This window comes from Gobio gobio (genome assembly GCF_949357685.1).
Source record: "Gobio gobio genome assembly, chromosome: 2".
Taxonomy (NCBI): domain Eukaryota; kingdom Metazoa; phylum Chordata; class Actinopteri; order Cypriniformes; family Gobionidae; genus Gobio; species Gobio gobio.
This window is the reverse complement of record NC_137098.1, coordinates 66295188-66315006: the sequence shown is the minus strand read 5'-3', so window position 1 is coordinate 66315006 and position 19819 is coordinate 66295188. Positions and strand designations below refer to the sequence as shown.

General features: G+C 37.5%; 1 protein-coding gene across 1 annotated transcript in view; it reads left to right on the top strand.

Annotated features, from left to right (window-relative positions):
* Positions 1 to 15053: 15053 nt before the first annotated feature.
* gal3st3 (galactose-3-O-sulfotransferase 3) overlaps positions 15054 to 19819 on the top strand; it is a 51808-nt gene continuing 47042 nt past the window's right edge. Inside the window, exon 1 of the mRNA XM_079840580.1 lies at positions 15054 to 15269. The gene's annotated coding sequence lies outside the window, so the exon portion shown is untranslated. The remainder of the gene's footprint in view (positions 15270 to 19819) is intronic.

Here is a 19819-nt window from a genome sequence, read left to right as displayed (position 1 = left end):
AAAACTACAGAAATGTAATTTCCACCACAAGGCAGTATGGTGGAAATTACATTTATGATTACAAAGTACAATTGATATGGATTGCCAGAGTAGATCAGGAAATAATTTTTATATTACAATATATTACAATACTTTTTATATTTATCTGTTGTTTCTCTACATTCACGTTAATTAATTGTCATTTCCACAACACCGTCATGTCCATCACCACACACATTTTTAAAATTACTATTATCAATGTTGAAAACAGTTGTGTACATATTTTCAGGATTATTTTATGAATAGGAAGTTCAAAACAACAGCATTTATCTGAAAGCTTACACCGTTCAAAAGGGTTACAAGTCGACTTGTGTAACACTGACCACTGGAAGCTAGTTATTTTAGTCTATAAAGTTTTAAATAGGGATATTTTTCTTACACAAACGCGTCACTTCGCTTCAGAAGGCCTTTATTAACCCCTGGAGCTGTGTGGAGCAGTTATATGATGGATAGATGCACTTTTATGGACCCAACCATTCACTGCCATTATAAAGCTTGGACTAATATGTGTTGGTCTGAAAGAAGGATGACTTGAGGGCAGGTAAATAATGGGCTAATTTTCATTTTTGGGTGAACTAACCCTTTAAGATTAATCAAAGATTAAGTGTAATACATAACATGGTCCTCCTTTTTATTACACTTAATCATAATTTCACCTTTACCCGACCCGTGCATATGTACCAGCATGCTCTGGTTGTTGATAAGATAATGAGGGGTTAATATTTAATCTCCATGTGCTTTGTGCGGTAGATAAACGTCCATCAAAAGTCAATCTCAATTACAACTGAATTGGGAGGATCCTCGTAGAGAAAGGTCAATATAAACAGAGTCTGAGTTAATTATACGCCGCAGAAAATAATTTCCTTATCAGCAAAGGCTCCAGCGATTTGTTTTCACGTCATGAACTGCCCCATTGTGTCAAAGATCCCCCAATCCATTCAGTGTAGCTTTATGGTACTTCAAGATCCATTGCTGAAATCAACCTGAGCTGAGAGGATTATTTCCGTAGATGTGTGCCCGCGCGGCTAAAGTGGATGATGTGTGGGGTGTTTTCATAGATAAGCTGGTTTGAATGGCCCCGGCTGGATGTGAGTTGTGGTCGACACCAGACTGGCCTTCATTATGAAGATTGGCTGCTGGTCTTAATCTAGATTTACTTTTTTCATCTCATTCGGGAATGACATAAACGTTTTTATTGATGCATTGGAAATGCTAAGCTGTGTGTTTGGTACAAATCGTACTGTGACAGTGAAGGCAGATTGATATTACACTGCATAATGCAGGAACGTGTGCAGGAGTGTGACTGCGTTTTACTCTGCAAAACACAACCCAATTTGATTTAACCCAGCATTATAGTTTGATTCATGTTTACTAATACTACACTCTAAAGAATGCTGGGTTAAAAATAACCCAAGTTGGGTTGAAAATGGACTAACCCAGCAATTGGGTTGTTTTAACCCAGCGGTTGGGTTAAATGTTTGCTTAAAACAACCCAATTGTTATTATTATTGCTGCCAGTATGCATACTGTGTCCCACAATGCATTGCACTCAACATGACCTTCCATTTCTAGTGGAAGAAATATGATTCACGATTTTAAAGGGGTCATAGAATGGTACATGCACTTTTACAAGTTGATTATACGGAAATGTGTGTTGGCAGTGCCTGTACACAACCATCCTATAATGATAAAAATACATCCAGTGTTTTTTTTTAATCTCCTTACATATTTCCCCTGTCTCAAATCGAGCCGTCCGACCGTGTGACGTTACACGGTGTACGCCCCTCCTAAGATTGTTGATTGACAGCAGCGTTTCAACACAGACCCGCCCTGAGCGAGCTGTCATCAGTCCGCCATTGTTGATACTCTGGAGCAGAATGGCGTCTAAGCGATTGTGGTGTTGTGTTGTTGGGTGTAATAACGAACACAGCAGTCATTTTGATGTTCCTAAATCCGAACTGCTGAAGACCCAGTGGCTGCAGTGCTGAGTTTTGTTTTAGAAGGGAATATCCCCCCCCCCCGATCAACGTCAATGTTTGCGCAATCATTTCTCAGCAGACTGCTTTATAAACGAGCGTCAGTATAAAGCAGGTTTTGCTAATAAGCTGCTCTTGAAAAAGGATTGAGTTCCTGCTGCACCTCAGGAAGATCGAAGATGTGAGTGTAACGTTTTATTAACCTTTATATTAATCTTTGCAAATCGCTTGCACGCTTCACGATGAATGAGGCTAAAGTTTACAGGGTAAGTTACATTACGGCATGCTTTCTGTGTATGACGTTCTCAATATAATTCATAATCCCACGTTTATAATGAACAACGCGTTATGTTTGTTATTACAAACTGTGTACTCGGGTGATAAAGTTAATGTGGTAACACTACACTAAGCTTACTTTTGTACATGGTTTATAACGGTGTCTGTTACTGATTAAGAAGTAATGTAAAAAAAAAAAAATCTTATAACATAACATCAATCTGTCAATGAACTAACACATCAGTAAACACATAGCAACTACACTACTCTGCCAGTACAAAGATAGATCAAAGTGACATGACGTTAACCAACCATTCAGAAACGTTCGTCATCTGTTCCTGGTCCGACTCCGGTTCTAATTGATAAGGTTGCTCAGATGTGTCCTCAGAGACTCCCGTTGCCATTATTTCTCGAAAATATACCCTCAAATGTTGTCAAGGCAACACTCCACGTGTGTTGTGGTGTTGTGTCGGGTCGAACTGAACGCCCCACAGCGCAGAGGGGGCGGGGTGAGCAAAGCTCATTATCATTGAAAGTCACATACACTGAAATGACTTGCTGAAAACTGAGTTGGTTTTGACCAGGTAAATTGAGTGTTTTCTTACAATACTAATGAGAATTTTTAATTAAAGTATATTACAAACTTGTCATTTAGACACTAAAGAATCATATTAACTTGCACAAAAATGTCATTCTATGACCCCTTTAAGATATCTTTCTTGACTTATTTGATTAGTATTGTCAAAGCATTTTTTTTTTTACACAAAATTTGATAAAAAAAAATAAATGTATGGAAGAATTAAAGCTACACTGTGTGATATTTTCCCCCATCTAGCGGTGAACTTGAATATGACCATCCAGTGAATATTAGTTTCTCTTCCTTTCAATTCCGATTTCGTTTAAACTCCTACGGTGGCCGATTTAGTCCAAGATTAACATGGCTTCCAGTTGGACCTCGTCCACATTCGACACGGTGCCATCGAGTGTTAAAACGCCAAAGGCGAAGCTTGAATTTACGGGTATGTCCCTCTTTGGCTAATGTACTTTCAAGATGGAGGGGCAACATGGCGACCCGCATTCGAACCCCTCACCCGTATGCATTTTCAATGGCATATTATAAACTTACGAGAATACTTTATTAAGTGAAAGAAGTAAATATATATTAATGAGCACATATATTTTTGAAAGAACTAAGTGTTTTTAGCTAAGAATAAACTAAAAAAGTTACACAGTGTAGCTTTAAACATGCAATAGTAAGTGCATGGGACATCAATGTTTGAAATATTATACAGTATATTAAGACAATTGCTTTATATTAAAAGTTTTCTGAAATGTTATGTTTGAATATGCAAATAATGCATTAAATATGCACTAATTTACATAAATATACAAAAAAAGAAATCAGATCATTGGATAAAGCCAGGATTAAAATTCTCGTTTTGTTGACATATTACACACAGAGAAAAGGGTGTCAAAATTGTACTGGGGCAGTACCCTTAAAATAACATCTTTGTATGTTTTTTACTCCTAAAAGGTGCATATTAGTACCTTAGAATACAAATACGTACCTTACTCTGAACCTTATTGTGGTAAAAAGGTACAAAGATGTTATTTTAAGGGTACTTCCCCAGTGACAAGCTGTTGTACCCCTAAAGGTACAATTTTGACACCCTTTTCTCTGTGTGTAGAGTCAACTTTATTTTGCATTGGGGATTTTGGATCTCTCTATGAATCAGAAGACATTGTTAACAGCCAGAAGATAAACACCTTTTCTTCATGCTTTTAGGAATAAAATTTGATGTACAGGCCGCTCTTTAAATATCTTCAGACTATTGATAGGAATAAAAGTGCTGATGAAGTGGAGATTTACGGCTCAGTGCTGGGAAAAAACCTCACTGACATTTTAAGATATGTATTGTAATTGGCGCAAATAGATAAAGTGTAATAAAATAAGCACTTAAAAGGGGTCATAAACTTTTGACAAGAGGTCATTGAAGTTTCAGAACTCAAAACTCAACTTCCTTGTTATAAAAACTGCTTTTATTGAAACCAAGCTCGGAAAACAACTCGTTTCAGATTTGTCACATTATTCCCTCATAGAGCGACGAAGGTCCGCCTCTGGAGAAGAAGATCAACGCCTACTTCTACATCATTGCCTCTTTAGCCCCGCCCACTGACTAGAGAAGTCTGTCGTTTTCATCGAAAGTTTGATCCATTTTGATTCAATATTATAAGGTCAAAACTAAAAAAAAAGTAAGAAATTAAACACACCATTAGCAATAAGATCTAAACATGCATTTACAAAAGTTATTTCAATGTAAGTTCAACATAAACTGCAAGTTTTTCTCTCTGTCTCAATTTAATCGGGCTTAATCAAAATCAAGTAGCCCAGGGGTCTCCAAACTCGGCCCTGGAGGGCCGCTGTCCAGCAGAGTTTAGCTCCAACCCCAAATAAACACACCTGAACCAGCTAATCAGTGTCTAACTAAAGCCTTGTAAGACACTGATGAGGTGGTTCAGTTGTGTTTAATTTGGGTTGGAGCTAAACTCTGCAGGACAGCGGCCCTCCAGGACCGAGTTTGGAGACCCCTGAAGCAATCTTAGAGAGCCGTGCAGTATTGAATTATACAACTCTTCCCACGACCAGTGAGGTTTACTGTGTTATTTTATAAGTCCTGTGAGAAGCAGTGGCAGATGTGGATGGGTGGAGTCTGAAACGGGACAGAGACTCCGATTCATTCAAGAGACGCACCTGTCTGTGTCCGATCTGTTGTGAGAGCGGCACCTCAGTGTTTCATGGAGGTTCACACGCAATCTGTGAGCAAAGGTAGGTCTGAAATATCTCCTGTTCGACTTTAACTAGTTTACAGTCTCACTGTCCACCTTCATTCTCACCCACCACTCATACACAAGGTCTATTCTTCTGACAACCCCGCACTTAAACACACACACACACACACACACACACACACACACAGTCTCACCCAGCCCTCATTGTTGTTAACAGTGCTCTGTGTGTGCTGGGATACTTGATCCCACAAGGACAAAGTCACTGCACAGAAATAAAGGGAGAGGAAATGAGGAGTAGGGGGAGGATAAGAAACCATAAGAGACATGAGGACCCATACTTGAATAAATAAACAACGTAAATATTTGTGCTACAGATAAACAGCTTATGATTTTTTTTTAAATCTATGGCAGCTTTGCACAAGCACCAGAAATTTGCGATATTAGCATTTCCTATTTTTCCCTCAATGCAATTTGGGTTTATCCATAATGTAATTTTAAAAAGGAAGTAAATCACCTGCAGCAGAGGCATGCAGCTGAAAATAAGAGCCATTCATTTCCTAAAAAATGTGAACAAAATGAAAAACGGGAAATGTGAGAATTATGTCTGATCACGTAAGATAATTCAGAGTTCCCAAAAAAAGGCAGTCCTTTATCATTCCTTATTGCTCTGTAAACACATATCTTATAAGGAACTATAACCCTCTCTTTACAAAGCAGTGACACATGCTTTCTAGAAATCACTTGACTTTTGAATGTTGAGCCGTAAATGTCACTTGAAACCATATAAAAATGTTGCTTAAAAATGCCTGTAAAAATGTTTCTCCGTTGACAGTTTCTAGGTTGGACCATACATAGACTTGCATTACATTTAGACGCTTTCATTCAAAGCAACTTGCAAAAACTGCTGAAAAACAATAGCAATGCTGCGATTACTTCATTTCAAGAGTGGTACAAACGCTTCCATTAGTCAATAAGGCAAGGCAAGTTTATCTGTATAGCACACTTCATACACAATGGCAATTCAAAGTGCTTTACATAAGAAATAAGAATACCATGTGTAAGAATTTAAAATAAAAACAAGGATAAATAAAACCGTTGTAAAGAGAATTTAAAAGATAATTAAATAAAATGGTGACAGATGCATAAGAAATAGAAATATACAGTTGTAAAGAGAATTAAAAATAATAAAATGATGATATATAGATAAAACAACAATAAAACAAAGGAAACTAAAACAGTTAATAAAAGAATAAAAAGATGATGCATAGATAAGGTGCAATCAGTCGGACGTACAGTGGCACACTCATTCACTGATTTACTCATTCAGTAAATGCACAGCTGAACAGATACAGTGTTTTGAGTCTGGATTTGAAAGTGGCTACTGTTGGAGCACATCTGATCTGTTCAGGAAGCTGGTTCAGCTACGGCTGGCATAATGGCTAAAAGCAGACTCTCCTTGCTTTGAGTGAACCCTTGGTATTTCTAACTGTGTTGATCCTGATGATCTGAGTGATCTGTTGGGTTTGTATTTAATCAGCATATCTGCAATGTATTGAGGTCCTAGGTCATTGAGTGATTTATATATCAGTAATAGTACTTTAAAATCGATCCTAAATGTAAAGCCAGTGTAAAGACCTGAGGACTGGTGTGATATGGTCATATTTTCTGGTTCTGGTCAGGATCCTGGCAGCAGCGTTCTGTATGAGCTGTAGCTTTCTAATGGTCTTTTTGGGAAGGCCGGTGAGAAGACCATTACAATAGTCCACCCTGCTGGTGATAAAAGCATGAACGAGTTTCTCTAAGTCTTGCCTGGAAACAAAGCATCTAATTCTTGCGATATTTTTCAGATGATAGTAAGCTGATTTAGTTATTGCTTTGACATGACTATTGAAACTCAGGTCTGACTCCAGAATCACACCCAGATTCCTGACTTGATTTTTTTGTTATTAAGAACTTTAGCCTCAAGATGCATTCACCTTGAGAATTTCATCTTTGTTTCCTAATGTAGTAATTTCAGTTTTGTCTTTGTTTAACTGAAGAAAGTTTTGGCACATCCAACTGTTAACTTCATCAATGCATTTACATAGAGAGTCAATGGGGCTGTAGTCATTAGGTGATAGGGCTAAGTAGATCTGGGTGTCGTCAGCATAGCTGTGGTAAGCCATTTTGTTCTGTCTCATTATTTGGCTGAGTGGCAGCATATACAGGTTGAATAGGAGTGGTGCAAGAATTGACCCTTGTGGGACTCCGCATGTCATGGATGTCCACTCAGACTTATGGTCACCTATACTCACATAATAACCTCTCCCTTCTAAGTATGACCTGAACCATTTGAGGACCATTCCAGAAAGCCCGACCCAATTTTCTAGCCTGTCAAGAAGTATGTTGTGGTCAACAGTGTTGAATGCAGCACTGAGGTCCAGTAGTACCAGAATTGATGTTTTGCCTGTATCAGTATTGAGGCGAATATCATTTATTATCTTAATGAGGGCCGTCTCTGTGCTGTGATGCGGTCGGAAACCAGATTGAAAATTGTCAAAGTATCCGTTTGAGTTTAAGAATTTGTTCAGCTGACTGAAAACAACTTTTTCAATGATCTTGCCTATGAAGGGGAGATTTGAGATTGGTCTGTAGTTGCTCAGTATGGAGTTATCCAGATTTCTCTTTTTCAGGAGAGGCTTAACTACTGCGGTTTTAAGGGAGTTTGGAAAAGTCCCATAGAGAAGTGAGGCGTTTACCACTTCTAGGAGATCTGCTTCTAAACAGTTAAACACACTTTTGAAAAAAGAAGTGGGGAGTGTGTCAAGGGCGCAGGTTGATGTTTTAAGGTGCTGTACCGTTTCTTCTAAAATTTGACCATCAATTGCTTCGAAATAAGTCATGATAACTTTCTGAGGTTGTGGTCTGATCTGACTCACCCCAGAGCAACTCAAGGATGTGCTGATCGCATTTCTGATATTAATGATTTTCTCTGAGAAGAAGGAAGCAAACTCCCTACATTTACTGTCTAAAAGAGCATTTCATTGGGAATGTGACTCGAGGGGGTTGTTAGTCTCTCTACAGTAGCAAAAAGAGTGTGCGTGTTGTTTATGTTTCTGTTAATAATATTTGAGAAGGTCTGTCTAGCTTTGCCTAGTTCCACATTGAAAGCACGAAGACTGTCTTTATAGATGTTATAATGGACTACAAGTTTTGTCTTTCGCCACATGCGTTCAGATTTCCTGCATTGTCTTTTCATTAATTGCACTGCTGTTGAGTTTCTCCAGGGTGCTTTTTGTCTGCCACTCTTTTTCCTGACTTTCACTGGAGCAATATCATCAATTACACTCTTAACTTTTGAGTTAAAGGAGTCAAGGAGAAAATCAACAGAGTCTGCAGATATGCTTGGTGTTAGAGATATAGCCTTCATAAACAGCACACTAGTGTTCTCATTTAAGCATCTCTTTTTGACAGAGACAGATCTAGCTTCAATGGCAGGAGAGATTGATATATCAAAGAAAATACAGAAATGATCAGACAGTGCCACATCCTTAATAACTATCGGTGAAATGTTTAGCCCCTTACTGATAAGTAAATCTAGAGTGTGTCCACGATTGTGTGTGGGTCCATGTACATGCTGTGTCAAATCAAAAGTGTTAAGAACAGTCATGAGATCTTTTGTTGTACTGGATTCAGCATTGTCAATGTAAAAGTTAAAATTCACATTCGCAATAATAGACCATGGAACAGATGAATGGCCTTAGGATGCTCCTAAATGAACAACATCCAGAATCTTAACCAACTAAACTAAAAGTAACTATAGTAGGGCATGTAAACACACATGTATTCACAAAGATTAACCAGATTAAACTGCTATTTGAAAACGACTAGGAATCATTGCTCAAGGTTCTTTGTCATATTAATACATGAAATAATAAATAAAATAAGCAGCATCCAAAATTAATCCACTAATTAACTTACTCAAAATTAATGACTTCAGCAGTTGGCATTTTTAGGAAATAAACCTCATTGGTTCTCGCTGAAGCTCAAACGTGATGCGTAACACGAGAATGAACCTCATTGGTTCTCGCTGAAGCTCAAACTTGATGCGTAACACGTAACACGAGAATGAACCTCATTGGTTCTCGCTGAAGCTCAAACGTGATGCGTAACACGAGAATGAATCTCATTGGTTCTTGCTGAAGCTCAAACGTGATGCGTGATTAGCTGGTTCAGGTGTGTTCAACTGAGGTTGGAGCTAAACTTTGCAGGACAGTGGCCTTCCAGGAGCAGGATTGGACACCTCTGGTCTAGATGGATCTCCAGCTGGTTGGGTTGAGGTCCGTGTAGTTAGTTGGCTGGTTGTAAACCACCGTGACTTGGTGGCTACCATTGTTCCAAAAAGCTAATAGAAACAAACTGTCCTAAAGTGTTCAAGAGAGAGAAAATTTAACCACCACAGGCTGATATTACACATTTCCCCCCGCAGTATGAATGTGATTTTGATGAGTGTTTCAACTGTTCCTATCTTTTACTTGCATAACTATAATGATATTCCTGTTAAAATAAAAATATGAGGAACAACGACAATTTTTAAATGCTTTCATGGCAGGTGCTGTTTGAGAAGCTATTTCCCTGCATGGCAGGTTAGTGAAACATACATCATTTTGTAATTTGAAATGACATGAGGTTGTCAAAAATGAGATTTCATTTTCACTTTATTGCTCACCATACTATATATGATTCAGACGGCTTGAAATATGTGACCCTGGACCACAAAACAGTCATAAGTTATATTTGTAGCAATAACAATATAGGCTATATGGGTCAAAATAATCGTTTTTTCTTTTATGCCAAAAACCATTATGATATTAAGTAAAGATCATGAAGATATTTTGTAAATTTCCTACCGTAAAAAAAAAAAAATATATATATATATATATCAGTAATATGCATTGCTAAGATATGGACAACTATGAAGGCGATTTTCTCAATATTTAGATTTTTTTGCACCCTCAGATTCCAGATTTTCTAATAGTTGTATCTCGGCTAAACCATACATCAATGGAAAGCTAATTTATTCAACTTTCAGATGATGTGGGTCATTATACGAAAACGTGCCATTTTGTTTCCCTCAGAAAAAAAAAGCTCTGTAAATCTTAATAAACCACAAAACAATTTAGTTTCCATAATGTCTCATAATATAAGAATACATTAATTTCTGGTTCTTTTGTTTTTAAAGGATTTTAATCACATTTTTGTGCAAAGCATCTTGCAGAAATGTTGAAAATGGCCTGTCCCTCAGTCTGATTGTTCAACTTCTACTTACTATCGAGGGCAAAAAAGTCAAACTATCATAAAAAAAACATATACTTGTATAAAGCCTTAAGTGTCAGTTCGTTAGTCATGAATGGATTTTATTCTTAACATGTGTCAAATTTGGAAAAAAAACACACAATTTAGTCGGGTCCCTAGGTTCTCGTCAACCCTGTTACTTTTTATGAAAACACTCTTTAAAGAAAATGGACTGTTCCAAAAGTTTCATCAGTTCCAGGAAGGGACATCATCTGCCTTTCACGAAGTTGATGGTAGAAGACAAGTAAGTGTTCTCTTCTTTTAATGAATTTTCTTTGAGTTTATGCAATGTCTGAAAGACAGGGACATTGTGTCAGACGCTCATTACCAGAAAAGCATTATGTTAAAAAGTTATTTGTACATATTTAAAAATGTACATATATAACAACATTTAAGCCTCTCATTAAGGCATATAATGTGGTGTCATTACCTCATGGCTAGTAATGGCCGCCAGTAACATTTTTACCATTCCAGGGTAACAGGGTTGACGAAAGTATGCTTTTGTGCGTCTTGCTCATGTTGTATACCCAAGAAGGGTTAAATCAAGGGCAACTGGACTTATTTAAAGATATTTTGCCTCTCATCCAAGGGGTTTCTTCAGTTCTGAATGACGTATGGGGAGTGCCAGGTATTTAACCTCTGTGGGGTTGTCACCCCTGAGCCAGCCCTTCTTGGAGAACTATGACCTGGATGAGGATGAGAATTTTCACAGACGTACTTTTCTTAATAGTATTGACATAATATACTTGTTTTTACAGTTTTCTTCCCTAAAAATCACGTTTTTTATTTATTTATATTTATTTATTTTATTTAAGTGCATTGGGTTTTATAAATGTGCTTTATAAACCAAAAGTCATTATTGTTTTTATTATGAGAAGTCAATAAATGAACAAGGTTGCTGTTAACGTGTTTTATGTATTTTTATTTGATTTGATTTTGTTAGGATGCCTCTTTCTGCAGCTGAGAAACAGCGCAGATACAGACAAATCGTAGAGATGCTGATCCTGACGATGCTGACGAGAAGCATATTTAGGAAAAGAGAGGGCAAGAACGGAGAGAGGACAGAGACACAGGGAAAAAGCAGCAAGTGCAGCAAGCATAGATCAGTGCATGACGCCACCTCTAAGTCCAGAACCAGGTGTAGAGCCAAGGTTAGAGTTAGAGTAAATAGAAGTTATGGCTTTTGTTCAATGTTTCAATTTTGTACATTTCGATTTAAGGTGTGTGTGTGTGTGTGTTGTGGACATATAGTTGAGGACTAACAATTGTCTGCTGGGAGGGAATGGTTAACAAAAGTAATCGCTGCATCACCATTCACCTTCCAGGAAATGGCCACTCTGAAATGTTGATATGTGTCTAATCTTTAAACCCAATTTCTCTAGACATAAGATTTTTCACCAGTGTACTTCCTCCATGTTACAACACACTCACCAAATGCCTTCATAATCATTATATGATCTGCATTTTTGTTTTTTATACTTTTTAGTGGCCTTTAGTAAATGATCGTTAGTGGTTTTTGCTTATTCTGTTGAGGCCAAACATGTTCAATTGGTAATTTCATTGCAATGTAATGTTAATGTTTTAATAAAACAATTGGTTTACATTTACATCCGCAGAATCATCATCATTTTTCATAATTTTTATGCTAAAATATCTCAATAGAGCTGTCTCCAAAATATGCTGATTAGTCATGTTGAATTATAGGTTTATGAATGTCCAATTAAGACTTCATTACACCCATTACTGTAACTCAAACAAGCAGTATAACTAAAACGGTCAACCCTGTTACTTGTATAATGTTCTAATTTCATTTAAAAAATGAAAATAAAAATGTAATCAACTAATTGTAAATGTTTAGTAAGAGAGGCTCATAATCCACTTAAAGTTGAATTGAGGTGTTTTATTTTTGTTTCCATACAGTTTTCTTAAAACCGAAGATGCTGGGAGAGTGTCATTTGGAAATAAATGTAAAGCTTTTAATATTCTCAATTCACAAACACTCTTACTGTACTAAGGGGGTTTATCTTTCACAGTATATCAGATTTGTTCTATGTATTTAAAACCTTGGGCACTTTTAAGTCCCAGCAGTGAAATTTCAGATTTATGTTAAAATTATGTTAAAATTTGTTGTAAATATGCACAGTGCCATTACACACCTTGACAAAAAATATAATACTGATTAATGTGATTTAATATAATATTATGAAGCATTTATAGCTCAAAACACTATTTTTGTTAATGTCCCACACCTGTGGTCTCAATGTTGAGATGCATAAAATAAGCACATTTAATTACAATTTGACATTATTTCAAATGGAATTGTTTAATATACAGATTCATTTACAGCACCTTAAAATTCTTTGTATTATTAACTGATTATTTTTATGATTTTTTTTAACCTTTTGAGTCCTTACCACAACAACGAAAAAAAGCTTTTATTATGAAATTTTATCAAACACAAACAAGTCTAGTTTCTATGGAAACAGAAATTATCACATGAGCACATTGCTGACAGACTGGGCCAACACACTACCTCACTCACAAGATACCAAAAAAATAATAAAATGTATTGTGCGTCAAATGAATGTATATTACTGTTGAATTAATGTAAGATGCTAAGAGTCAAAACTAATATAGTAGGCATTGCTAGCTGCCAATTAGCTAAAATATTAGCAAAAATGTAATTACAGCAACATGTCTTTACTGCAACAGATTTAGGTGTTGCGGTAAAGACAAATTCAAGGTTTACTGTATATGAAATGATAAAAATTCAGTATATTATTAGTACTGAAGTATTTTTTACTTTTACTGTTGTTCTCTAAAGTAGCCTGTTTTTGATTTTGTGGCACTTTAACATTGTGTCCTTACCGACACAAGATGTCATTACCGCAGCACTGCTCTATTTCTTTTTTTTTTTTTTCACATTTTCATTTGCAAAAAAAATTAATTTTACACATTGAAATTGCAACATCTGTCATAAAAAGTTAAATGTTATATTTTGTGTGTATGGAAACAATTGACATCTAAGGTTACTGTACAATTTTTACATGTCAGAAAAACTTTTTATATCAGTATTTACAAAACTGCTTCAAATTTAAAAGCTATTTAAATATTACATTTTTATAGAAATGAATAAAGAAAGAATTATAAAATAAGGACACTTTTTAAGAAGATGACCGGAAAAACATAAGGGTCTTAAAGATTTTCAAAACAGTACTTTGAAAATCAAACATTAAAAGTGGGAAATGGCACGTTTTCGTATAGACCCATGTATAAATCTCAATTTTCTTTTTTAAATGGACCCTTATCCTCCTGGGACCCACGAATAGACTTTTGTCCACTGCAGTGGACGTTATATTTTAGGGAATTTCTCTTGTCACATGTCACAGTCTGGATGTCCTTTAAAGAGCACATTCGGGGCTTTGCAGAGATACCACATGTTTGGAGGTTTCACCAGGACAACAACAACTTCTTGGTCTTTAAAAATGGCTGACATTAATGTTTAGCACTCTTATGGAAAATATGATAATATTTTTTAATTATAATTTAAATCGGATTAATTTTCAAATTGTTTGTTATAAATCAACATCTCAGGAAAATGTTATGGGGTTTCTGATCAAAATATGACTTTCTGTTACAAAACAGGGCATTGATTTCATAAATGTCCACTGTAGTGGACGCCAGGACTTAAATCATGTTTATCAGGCATTGGAGACATAACAAGTGAATAGGGAAAGAAATTACATATCAATATTCCTATGAAATATTAGATATTATTATGAAAATATTGCCAATTATTCCTCCCATTACTACACTTTTATTTTCATTACATGTTGCACCAAGAGCACATTAATATGCAAATTAGATGCAGTGTATAGATACATTGTATTGAATGGGAAAATCAAAGTATGGTCATTTTACCCACATATTGCATAAAGTAAAATGATATATCAATGCATTTCATTATGTCTTTCATAACATAGTTCAGAATCATCTTTAAACAAAGTTTGTTTTAAAAAAATCCTGAAACCTAAAAATGTATTGGTGAATTAAAAATAAATCCCATTGTTTTTGCCTATACGTGCAATTTATTTGTCATTTTATTTTTTAAACAACTGAGTCCTGGTGTCCACATCATAACATATTCATTTTTTTCCCATTTGTTTCTTATGCTCTAAATAATGTAATGACATGAGAAAAAATACTAAATTCAAAACACTTTTTTTTTCTGGGTCCCAGGAGGTTATGAATGGCTTTGTGTTCGAGGGTCACATTTGCAAACAGTCAAACATTTCCGTTAGTGTTCACAAACAAAAGAAAATAACATCGAGCGCGAGTAAAAGATGATAAAATGTTCGTTTTCGGGTGGACTATTCCTTTAACACCGGTAATATGTCGCCGCATGGACTGATGGTAAATTCCCCTCAGAAGTACAAATGACCAGAAACATGGAAGGGAAAACGTCTTAATGATTAATTTGTCATTGAGGAAAAAGGGTTTTACTGAAATAATGCAAAAAATATCTTCGTGGTCGGTACAAATCCCATTTATGTTCTCAATTCATCAGCCAGAAAGTTAATTGTGGAACCTCTCCGCCCCTTGATTCGTGCACCTTCCACGCGCGTGCGTCGTGAATACGCGGGCGCGTGATGACAGACAGCGGCAACCGACGCGCCGCTATAAACGCTGAGATGACCTACCGAACACCTCAGCGTCTCCCGCGGTTCGCGTCCGTTCATTCTGCGCTTAAATAACAGCGGACGCGTGCATTTAAAGCGGCTCGGACCCATTGTTTGACTGCGCGGAGCAAACACGGCATCTATCCATCAGTCGCGGGAGCGTGAGATGACAAAGGTGGGTGAGCACACAACCTGCTACCGTATTGCTTGATGGCAGTCAGTGGCCTGGATTGACAGCAGAGCACACCTGTCTCGCATCTCATCCGAATGCGAACACGGGATGTTTGCGATGCTTTTACGTTGTTCTGGTCTCGTGCCGGTGGTGCGTTTGCAGCTGAAATCAAACGCAAGCGTCCCCTCTTTCACCTTTATGGTTCCTAATGCTCATCAGCTGATTTATGGATATTGATTTCAGGACTGCATGCTATAAATCAGGTTTTAAGTGACAGATTCACCTGTGAGGATCTACAGGATTAGATTCATTCATGATCAGTTCCAGTTTTAACGTGAATTAATGTTTGCATTGAAATATCTTAACGAGACCAAAAGGGCTCATGCAGTGTGTTGTGAAAGCTTAAAGTTTATAAGTAGGTGTTATGATTTAATGGACATGCTGTGAAATGCTTTACATGCATTCAATTTAGTTGAAAAGGAGAAATGGGAAGTTGTGCTCCAGTTGTAGATGCTGGAGGATAGGCAACATCAGTTAACATATTAACAAACATGTCAAGTGTGGAACGGACCTGTCACTGTGTGATTTGCAATTCAAATGACATTATAATCACACCAACCTTTAGCACATCAGGCGTGTGTGGTATGAGATGATCTAGTCAGCTTCACATTAATTATCCTTTTCTGTTTGTCCTGCTGTTCCTGGTTTCCCCCCTTCAGAAAATGATTCATCGTTTCTAGCACGGCACATAATGAGGCTTAACGTCATCTGCTGCAACAAATGTAGGAAATATAAAGGTGCATTAATAGAATTATATAATCTGTTCCCTGAAATTAAGAGGAGGCAGTTTGCAAGAGCATGCATTTGGGAAGCTCTTAATTGCAGACGTAATAAAGAGGACAATAATATTTTAATCAGATTTCAAAATGTATTACTTTTTATTGCAATTAAGATGCTCTCAAATTCAAGATTTATATCGTTTCAGAGCTCATGAGAATCGAATCTAACCAGGAAAGAAAGAATTGATATTTAATGTATGATTTGAATGCACATTCAGGGACGGGGACACGCAATTGGGCTACTTTTTAAGTTGTTTCCACTGGTTAATTATTTCCGCCGATTGATTTGCATCCCCTCCAGATGTACAAATTCACCGGAGAATATGGCTGCCTGGTGGAGAAAATTGCATTGGACTACTTTTATTGCACAGATCTGGTGACACAGCCGAGTTCAGACTGCATGATTTTAGCCCCTCTTTTGAGTCGCCGACAAATGGCCGAAATCATAGGCCAATCGGTGCTTGTGCAACTCACTTAATTATGCAGAACTTTAATGCTTTATATAATGTAAATGAATGAGTTATGAAAAAATTCACCCCCCTCAGTCGTCATGAAGGGCAAAATTAGCCGTATAGACCAAAACCACAATTTGTCCCAGACTGTAAACATGTGTTCTTCTGCTGTAAAGTTGGGCATTTTAACATGAGCTCAATGAGATTCTGCTCCTTCTGGAGTCTGTCTCTAGTGGCCAGTCCATGAACTGCAGTTTAAGTCACTTCCGTATCGGCTTCAAGAGAAACTGCGGGAGGGTGCCGCTTGGTTCTGACTGAAAATTACAATGGCGATGACCTTCAGCCAATGAGAGAGCAAGATACAGGGCAGCGGGAAGTTCGGGGAGGAGTTATAGACCACAATATCAGTATTTTAATAGATATATTTACAATTTTATCAAACAGAAACAAAGCACAAATATTGTCTTGACTGGCCGCAACAGCAGCACGGTGCAAAATTTAATTTATTTACCTCCAACTCTCTTTGCAGAACACAATCCTTTGGTGTGTATTTACGAGCTGAACGCACATGAACGCCACAACGAAGTCGTAAATACCAGTGGGAAGTTTTTCAATTTTCTTTAATTCTGTACGAGTTGGGCGTGTCACTGAGAAACATGGCGGAATCAATGGATGCAACGTCTGTAGTTGAATATAACGGGTATTTAGCTGTGACACTGTCAGGCTTTGTCATTTACAACAATGTAAGCTAGCATTGTAATATAACAATTAGCCTAATATATAATGATACAGTTTACAGTGGATTCATAGATAGATTAAACACGTAAAATATTCAAACTCACCTGATGCGCATTCTTTGTTCTTCATTTTCTATTAGCAGAGTTAACAAACCTTGCTGTATTTTCGTGAAATTCTTTAAAAGAAGGTACTCCGCCATCTTGCTCCTACCAAAGAGACTTGAACACATGATGTCCTAAACAAGGCTTCTCACCTCGTAAATACGAACATCCCAGAAGGACTTGAACGCACCACTTGATCCCTGCGTCTCCCCAACCATTTCCTCCTCCATAATCTTTAAATTCCTCCTAATCTTATTAGTTTTCTCCTTTTTGTTGCAAATCAGCGCTAGGCCACGATAACTACTTTTTGTTTCGCGATATACACTCTAAAAAAAAAGGTTCTATATGGCACCAAAAATGTTTCTTGGCTCGTAATCATAGGGGAACCTTTTTTAGTGCTATATAGCACCAATTTTGGTGCTTCAGTGGTTCTTCCGCGGTTCTTCAGAGGTTCTTCACCGGTTATTTGACTAAGGTGCTATATAGCACCGCTGAAGAACCAATGAAGCACCAAAATTGGTGCTATATAGCACTAAAAAAGGTTCCCCTATGATTACGAGCCAAGAACCATTTTTGGTGCCATAGAACCTTTTTTTTTTTTAGTGTATCGTCCCAAAAATAATTGCGATAAACAATATTATTGTCATTTTAAGACCATTTTATGCCACTGAATATATAATCCTAATATAACAGCATAATAATGCAAGTAGACCTACTCACTTTCAAATGACAACCTTTTAATTCTTTAGATCATGGAAATTAAGTCACATGACTTAACATGCATCATCGTTTTCATAGTCCATACTACAACGCAAAAACAGCGTTTTCAAATTCATAAACTTTGGGGGGCGTCTTTCAAAACTCAGCGTTGAGGGACGGCCAAAATGTAGACCAAAATATGCGTTTTCAAATGTATCTGGATTAGTGTAGATGTCGTCTGTGTTCAAAATCACCTCAGTCACTATAGTCCACTTGAAGGACTGAATGAAGACGAGTGAATTCGGACACTTGGGGTACGTTTACATGACAACAATATGTACTTAGAATGGAAACGTTTTTCATTTTGGGCTTGTTTATGTGCAGGTGACGACATTGTCAAAATGATCCACGTTCACACAGATCTGCGAAAACTACTAAAAACACACTTATTTCTGCCAGGCCAGTAGATGGCGATCACTTTATAAAAAAAACACAAAAAAACATGCGCATATAGACTGAACATGTAATACACACGTGCACCGTTTTCACAAATTGGCGTTTTTGTAGTTTACACAGAGACTTTGAATCCATTTTCAAAAGCTGTTGTTGTGTAAATGACTGGCCAAAACTCATACGTTTTCTGTTTCTATTTGAAAATTGTCATGCACCGCAAGGGCTGCCGCTTTTGCATAGTTTGTGCTTGCTTTTTTTAATAACTAATTGAAACTTGGCAAACTGGCAGCTCCTAGCCTGACAAGCCAGACCCACATCAAGATGTTGGGTCTGGGAACACACCATTGGCAGGGCTCAATCCGAGAGGCGGGATAAACGGTTGTCTTTCAAATTCCCTCTGCACGCAATAGGATAGCGATACAACCAACCAGAGAGCAACGAAGAAGGTGAAGCGGAGCTAGTTGATCGATTAAACTTTCGCCGTATCCGGTCGGCAAAACTCCGAACACATCTTCCTTTCTTCAGAATGACTTCAGTGCCGTTCTTTGTTCTTTTCTCAAAGAAAAACTTTGTCTTCCAGAGTTGTGGCCAAAGCCGATTCGAAAGGCCGCTGTTCGCCAGCTTCTGTGTTTACGAGTAGCACGCAGAACCAACGCAACTCATTATGTTAAGCCCGCCCACCGACTCTATACACGATGTGATTGGCCTGACCAGAGTTGGGTTTTTCCAGCTCGCAAGCCAACGGAGAGTTGAGACACGACCCAGACTGCAAATTACATTTGCTGCCGCTAGGGTGCGTCTAGCTTTCTAGGCTAGGCAGCTCCAGTAGTGACGAAAAGATTTCCCTTGAACTCCGTCATAGAAATTAGCATGTATAAACCTTAAATTAATGTATGATATTGCGCTGTAGCCACATTGGACCAGCAGTTTGGAAAATGGATGGATGATTCAACTGCGGCGGCATCTTCTTCTGGTCAAACGCGTGACTCTCACAGTGCATTATGGGTATTCTCTAGCCGTTGAGCGTACATCAGCTGTACACTTGTTATTGTGGTGCATCATGGGATTGAATGAGGGCACTCAATAACATCCACTATGGTTTCGGACAACACTACAAATGGCTGCCCCCTCAAATAATGCCCTATTTAAGGGTATAGGGGGTGATTTCAGACACAAACATAGGCTCTGATGACATGTAGTTTGGCTTGAGGGCTGGGCAATAATACGATCGGAGCAAATGACAACAATCCAATCATTTCCCCAATGGACAA